Source organism: Arachis ipaensis, unplaced genomic scaffold, assembly GCF_000816755.2.
Source record: "Arachis ipaensis cultivar K30076 unplaced genomic scaffold, Araip1.1 Aipa506, whole genome shotgun sequence".
Classification (NCBI taxonomy): domain Eukaryota; kingdom Viridiplantae; phylum Streptophyta; class Magnoliopsida; order Fabales; family Fabaceae; genus Arachis; species Arachis ipaensis.
This window is the reverse complement of record NW_015496079.1, coordinates 45,576-45,810: the sequence shown is the minus strand read 5'-3', so window position 1 is coordinate 45,810 and position 235 is coordinate 45,576.

The window sequence follows — 235 nt, the reverse complement described above, 5'->3', positions numbered from 1 at the left end:
CGGGAGCCCTGCTCTGCTGTTCTAAAGCACAAGTAAGGGCTTTTTTGTTCCACCGGAGAGAGTCTATTCTCACACTGAATCAATCATTCGAAGGGGGTTGTCGGGGAAGGAAGTGATGATCGGTCTATCCCATTCAGCGTAATCCCGTTAGCCAATGAAAGGACTACCTTTCTTGGACTGTGAGCGACGACACCAGATCAGAGAGGGAATAGAAGATCAGGCTTTCGGCCTCACC